Here is a 6,000-nt window from a genome sequence, read left to right as displayed (position 1 = left end):
CATCCATAAACCTTCTCTTTGGTCTCCCTCTAGACTGCAGTATCCTTCTACCAATATACTCACTATCCTTTCTCTGTACATGACCAAACCATCTCATTCTGGCCTCTCTGACCTTATCTCCAAAACATATGACATTTGCTGTTCCTCTGATTGATGCATTCCTGATCCTATCCATCTTCGTCACTCCCAAAGAGAACCTCAACATCTTCATCTCTGCTACCTCCAGCTCTGCTTCCTGTCTTTTCCTCAGTGCCACTGTCTCTAGACCATACAGCATCGCTGGTCTCACCACTGTCTTGTATATCTTTCCTTTCATTCTGGCTGATACTCGTTTATCACACATTACCCCTGACACTTTTATCCACCCATTCCAACCAGCTTGAACACATTTCTTCACCTCTTTTCCACAATCTCCACTGCTCTGGACTGTTGACCCTAAATACTTAAAATCCTCCACCTTCTTTATCTCCACTCCCTGTAGCCTCATGGTTCCACTTGGGTTCCTCTCATTCACACACATACATTCTGTCTTGCTGCGACTAACCTTCATTCCTCTCCTTTCTAGAGCATATCTCCACCTCTCGAGCTTTTCCTCCACCTGGTCTCTGTTCTCACCACAGATCACAATGTCATCTGCAACCATCATAGTCCATGGAGATTCCTGTCTAACCTCATCTGTCAGTCTGTCCATCACCACCGCAAACAAGAAGTGACTCGGAGCCGAACCCTGATGTAGTCCCCACCTCCACCTTGAACTTCTCTGTCACACCTCCAGACTTCCTCATACAGTACCATAGTTCCTCTCTCGGCACCCTGTCATAGGCTTTTTCCTGATCTACAAAAGCACAATGCATCTCCCTCTGACCTTCTCTGTATTTCTCTACCAGCATTCTTAAAGCAAATGCTGCATCTTTAGTACTCTTCTAGGCATGAAACCATACTGTTGCTCACAAATACTGACTTCTGCTCTCAGTCTAGTTTCCACTACACTTTTCCGTAACATAGATAAAATGTGTTAAATACTTTTCCAAATGTTAGTTCCTGAAGTGATGCTTTAAACATTCTTACTCTAAAATACTACTGATAGAACCTTTAACAAGTCATAATCAGAATCAGAATACTTTTATTATCCCAAAGGAAATTGTTTAAATGTGTAAAAATGAAACATAAAAATAACAGTCAGATTTACAGACAAAACAGTCGTATACCAAGCTATTCAATAGGAATATATATCAACACCTACCTCTTTCATAAGGTTGAGCATGTGATTCTGACTTGCAAACACAATCACTACTAAAGCTGTAGATTTCCTCATCACATCCACTATTCTCCTTAGTTCAGCAGGGTTGTAAACGCGGGGCAAAATCTCAGTGTAAGCCAGACAACCTCCACCAGCTGGACCCAGATCAGAGTGAAAGGATCGGGCAGCGTGGACTCCATAATCATTATCACTGATGATCAGACCTGCCCAAGTCCAACCAAAGTGTTTTAGAATCTGAATCATAGCATTCACCTGTGTGGACACAGAGCAGTGGGATTAGTGCACAGGCTGGAATCATCTTTCACTAGAAATCCTGCTAAACAAGCAGCAGATATTTGTGGACATGAAATAGTAGAACAGGTTTATACCAGTAACATTAACGAGGGTTCACTCCAGGTTTAAGAGAGTCAGGGTCATGATATTGTTCAAGTATAAGAGTATGTCACACTAAAGACTTTCCTGTGGATTGTATTTTATTTGACTACTATCAACATTTCTCAAATCACAAAGTGATATTTTTCAATGCAGTATATATGGAATGTTGTTGCACATGATTTGTTTTATAAATTTTGAATTAGCAAATTGACTTTCACCTGAAAAGCATCACTCGGGATAGTCCTAAAGAAAGATGGAAATTTTTGTCGATCACTCAGGCATGAACATGTGGCAAAATAACTCACCTGCAAAACAACAAAGCATGTATTCAAAAAGAAAAGTGTAATTCCCATTAACTACTTAAATTACATTATAAAAAACATCACAATGATGAGTGAGTTGAAATACAAAAAAAAACAAAAAACTTACCAGAGGCACTCTGTACAAACCTAAGACTGTGGATATGGCAATAGTACGAGTCGACGAAGAATCACCCACAATCCCTAGGACTGGAGGAGTTCCTTCACATTTCTCCTCTAATGTAACTTGCTCTTCTTGACCACTGACTAGGGTCAGTGCTGCACGAAATGCAATGCCTAGTTGGAGACAGTTATCATACAGACTGTATCCCAGAGTCACATTAGGCAGCAGGTTGGAGTTTCTGTTGATCTCATCGATAGCAAAGGCCATGGTCTGAGCCAGTTTGAATCCCATAACATCAAAACTGACACAAAAAATATTTGAAGTTTTTATCAAATCCTAAAAGATTTACCATTTAAATACATCATACAGTCACTGTGCAAAGCTACATCTTTCATAACGTCAGATACTGGAAATAGTGACTTAAGCTACAACCAATAATAAAACTTAGAGGCTTCAAAAAGGTCATATTATTAATTGTTATTTGACATGAACAACAAAATAATCAGGAAGGTTTCATACTAATTGCCTTACTTTCCTGCAGCTTCTTAATGTGTCTGTTTCCCTGTCAGACTCACCCAAAGCAGGTAGGCTGTTGTGGCTCTGAGGTAAAAGACAGATCAAGATAAGCTGGAAAGAAGTGAAGTCTGAAAACCCCACCGAGAATCACATCTCCGGGTTTGTGCATCCCATTTAGATCAAATTGTCCCTGTAACTGACAAGAGGAGGAATAAAGAGAGGAGGACACAGCAGAGGAAAAGCAGGAGAACAGTAACAAGAGGAGACTGCTGTCTAAAAATGTCCTCATGATTTTGCTCTGGTTCATCCCTGTCTTAAGTTCAGGCTCATCACAATATCACCAGATTTTATGTATTTGCAGTGTTGTTTATTTTTGCATACCGCCCATCTGGGCAGAGGACATGAAGCTGTAGGGTTGGGCCTGAATCATGTTTCTAACTAATTTATTGATGTATTTATTGAAACACACAGTATGTCATTTCTGCCAATAGGGGTCTCTCAATCAAAACAACCAAAATAATCAAAACAATCAAAACAATAACAGACTGAGTTTGGGCTGGACTGACATCCAGACAATGTACCTTTTCAAGAAGCTTGGTGGGTGAGATCATGTATAAGCATATATCATTGAACCAGATGCTTCAATACATATCATTATAATAATACCAATAACAATAACAATAATATTAGTTATTATTATAATAATAATAATAATAATAATAATAATAATACAAATTAAGTATCCAATTTCCATTTTTTTTCTATTTAAAGTAGAGACCTGACACCCTTAGTTCCAGCAGGCCCTAACTCTGGCCATGTTCATCACTAGCCCATCAACCACAAGATTTCAAGTATCCCATCATCAAGTAATCATCAAGCTTTCCGCTTGTGATTACCTGCCCTGCCTTGTGCTGCAACTATTTCTCATTGTCTTCCCCTTCCCAGTGTATTTAAGCACTGTCTACCTTCCCTTAAGTGCCAGATCTTGACAAAATGGAGGGATTTCCACGCTGCTCACACAAAAACAACAGATCACTGGGAAATCAAAACCTAGACCAACTCGTCACATAGAGTGAAAGTAGACTGGAGTCCAGCTTCACTGGATCCCATGGGCCAGTGGAAGGCTCAGTGATTCATCCTGCATCATCTGTTCAACCTGCTCCTCTATGATATGCTTTTTAGTTAGAGAGGTGCAATAAGGAGGGAGGTTTATAGGCTCTGCTGCACCTGCACCATCATCTATTATGTGTTCCATCATTGAAGTGTGTCCAAGATGATGCTTTCTGCCCATCCTCAAGACTAGCCTTATCTACTTTTGACATGAGACTGGATTGTAGGGTATCTAATGACATAATGGCCTCCCCTGCAATGAATGGTTCAACTGTGCAGTCCTCATCCACGTCCACCAAGGAAGGAACGTCATCCATGAAGACAGGATCCATAGATGATCAGGATGGCTCTAATCATGAAATCCATCCCTAGGATGGAAGGGGAGGATAGGTTAGGAATAATAGTGAAACCCTGGTACAAGTGTTTCACCATGAAACCAAAAGAGAGCCAAGTCATACTGTCAGGAGTGCCTTGTTAAAGTTAGCTTTGGTTCTCAATGGCGTGTTCCATGGGGCCTGAGACATGACATAGGACATGTTGCTCTTGTGGGGGTGTGGCAAGTGGGACAAGGCTCAGTTAGTGTCTGCAGGAAGGACTGCCTCACCCCCAAAAGTTTCCTGACTGTCTGATACAGATTGGGAATGAGCTTGCAGCAACAAGTCCATCACTGATGAGATAAGGGCGCCATACAGTGCAACTCTGTGTTTTTCCATTCAGTTCAATCTGCTCCTGGGCAGGGGGTGGGCTCTTTTATTCGTTACACTCGCCCAGCAGTGTGGGGTCTTTTTTTGGTCACAGTGGTGTACACAGGGTCGAAGTGGCCATGGAGGCTAGGTTTGGTTGTTGGGATACAGGACTGTCTGAGTGTTTTTTATCAGACTGTTCCTGGCGTTTGAGTATGCTGTGCTGTAGCTCCGGTGAGTCCTACAGTCACTCTCACAGTCTTACAACCTCTGCCTGTAGGTCCTGAACCTCTTCTCCTTGGCCTTGAGAAGTCTGTGAGGAATAACATATCCAGTCAGACAAGTAAGGTCCATGTCAGAGTAAGCGTCAGCACACCTATATAATGTTGTATAGGAGCTAAAACATGCTAACTATCCATGCTACAGTTCAATAAAATAAGCTCCTTTATAATACACACAGCACTATGTGTTAAGTGCAGCAAAACAGAAATCCAAACCGTACATAGAAAGCAGTCATTGGGGAGCGATCAGTCATATCCAGCCAGCAGAGAGGCAAAGCCAAGTGCTTACATCCCACGCCACGGACACTAAACTAGCACCTGACTGTAGACACGTTAGCTCCAACTCAATTTAGATCCAACACTGAACACTCACCTGGACTCCCATGGTGGAGAAAAGCAGACCGACACGGTCAAAGCTCCTCATACTTGCTCCTAGGCAACGTCCACAGAATAATGTTAAGGCGCCATTTGTATCGTGTAGTTAATGCAGGTGGTAAGGCTTAGCTGAAGTAGCCGTTAGCAGAGCACAGACAGACGGAAGGAAGGATTTCCACTCTGCACTTTTATTTAACAAAATATGAATTTGACTACACAAAGCCAGGTCACTACATGTACTACTCACACATAAACAGAGAACTGGGAAATCAAAACCTAAACCAACTCATTACACAGAGCAAAAATGGACTGGAGCATATTGGAGGAGATGTAAAATTCACATTAAGTTTTTGGATTTTGTGTGTTCCAATGAAAAGTATGTCTCTGTGTTCAATACATACAGTACATTACTATAAATGACTGTGTGTTTTTGAGCATACTCTTTCTCACATAACATTAATATCATTGTTAACATATTCTGTACCTGAATTATTGTATTAAGGAAACAATTGATTATTTTTGTAATTTTGCTGTTTTTAAGTCTCAGTGCCTCGACCCATGATGGCTTTCTTTGTGTTTCTCTCTGGTCTCAACAGGATTATGTAACATTTAGGTCCAAACAGTGCCACCAAGAGGCCAAAACTGGAGGCCAGGATGGCAAATACCTCTACTGCATCTGCATATTTGCCTGGTGAGCTGATGTAAGCAGGGACAAAGGCCACCCACACCGCACAGAAGATCAGCATGCTGAAAGTTATGAGTTTGGCCTCATTGAAACTGTCTGGAAGATTCCTTGCTAGAAAAGCAAACAAACAACTAAGGACAGCCAGTAAACCAATATAACCAAGTAAAACTGCAAAACCAACTGTGGACCCAACTACACACTCATAAACTATCTTGTCATTGTGATACTGGGTGTTTTTATGTGGCATTGGTGAAGCAGAGACAAGCCAAACAGAGCAGATTGCTGCTTGAA

General features: G+C 41.3%; 1 long non-coding RNA gene across 1 annotated transcript; it reads right to left on the bottom strand.

Annotated features, from left to right (window-relative positions):
• Positions 1-1,497: 1,497 nt before the first annotated feature.
• On the bottom strand, positions 1,498-2,096 carry LOC122767088. The gene is made up of 3 exons (XR_006360160.1): positions 2,066-2,096; positions 1,855-1,941; positions 1,498-1,513 (listed from the first exon to the last, which is right to left on the bottom strand). It is a non-coding gene; the product is annotated as an uncharacterized LOC122767088 (long non-coding RNA).
• Between the last annotated feature and the right edge of the window lie 3,904 nt (positions 2,097-6,000).

The sequence above is a fragment of the Solea senegalensis genome, linkage group LG3, assembly GCF_019176455.1.
Source record: "Solea senegalensis isolate Sse05_10M linkage group LG3, IFAPA_SoseM_1, whole genome shotgun sequence".
In the NCBI taxonomy this organism is placed as follows: Eukaryota; Metazoa; Chordata; class Actinopteri; order Pleuronectiformes; family Soleidae; genus Solea; species Solea senegalensis.
The sequence above is the reverse complement of the archived record's forward strand: the minus strand, read 5'-3'. Positions and strand labels throughout refer to the sequence as shown.